Source organism: Ananas comosus, unplaced genomic scaffold, assembly GCF_001540865.1.
Source record: "Ananas comosus cultivar F153 unplaced genomic scaffold, ASM154086v1, whole genome shotgun sequence".
Classification (NCBI taxonomy): domain Eukaryota; kingdom Viridiplantae; phylum Streptophyta; class Magnoliopsida; order Poales; family Bromeliaceae; genus Ananas; species Ananas comosus.
In genome coordinates, this window is record NW_017893419.1 from 3,098 (window position 1) to 4,350 (window position 1,253).

The window sequence follows — 1,253 nt, forward strand, 5'->3', positions numbered from 1 at the left end:
ACTTCAAACACATAAATATTTTATTATAAAAAGGTATAATATAAACAAATAAGAAGGGTTAATGTGCAATTTCATATCATGATCCCACGATCCTATCTCGTAACTTCCCACCTCTCCCATACGCACGCACCATACGCACATTCTCCAGGACAGTTACAACTAATCCCATAAATACCTCTCGAAACAAAAAAGAGAGACACAGTTTTTTTTGAACCTTCAAACTTATTCCCAAAAAAAAATCCATCCCATCTTACTGTCTACAAAAAAAAAAAGAGAAAGGTAAAAAAAAAAATATATTTTTTTTCTCTTCTCCATTAACGCCACAATCAAAGCTCTCTCTCTCTCTGTCTGTCTGTCTGTCTCTCTCTCTCACCATTAACACACCTATCACCCCTAACCTCGTCTTCGTCCTCCTCCCTCCCGTCGCCGCTCTTCGTCCATTAACGCCCCGGCCCGAGCGCTCGAAGGTCCTCCAATGGCGGACGCCGCAATCGACGCGGCGAGGGAAGTGGCTCCGCCGCCGCCGCCGAAGGCCTCGGAGCGTGAGATTCGACCCTCCGCCGCCGCCGCTCCCTCTGCCTCCTCTGCCTCCTCCTCTGCTTCCACCTCCTCCAATCCCGACATGGAGGCGCCGCCGCCGAAGCCCTTGCCCCTCCATGGCGTCGTCGGACCCGAAGAGCGAGATCCAAGCCGTCGTCGCTTCCTCCAGCCCCGCCGTCGACCTGCTCTCGGCGACCCTCATGGGCGCGCTCTTTGGATGCAGTCCGGCTTCCTCCGACCACTAAACCCCGCGCCAAACTCTGTACTTCCCGATCCCCGACGACGCGCCCACGGCGACGGACGACCGCGACGGCGACGGCGACGACTACGCCGGCGATGAGGAGGAGGACGAGGACCTGGGGAAGCCCTTGGAACTGTTCCCGCGGGGACAGCTCATCTCCTTCCTCCGCTCTGCGGTGACGCGCGACCCGCGCACGCTCTACCGAACTCCACTGAGCGCCTCCGCCGAGCTCCACCAAGCTGCGCCGCGTCTCCACCGCATCTTTTCCGAACTCCACCGAGCTCTGCTGAGCGCCCTCGCTGAGCTTCACCGCGCTCCGCCGCGTCTCCATAAGTTTCCTCTTCACACCACACCTTCCACCCGTTCGATGAAATTCCCAAACGAAACCAGAGGAAGCCCGATCGGATCGGCGGCGGTCGGAACAGCCCCGATGAGATCTTGACGGCAGTGACCTCATCGGGCGCCGCCACCC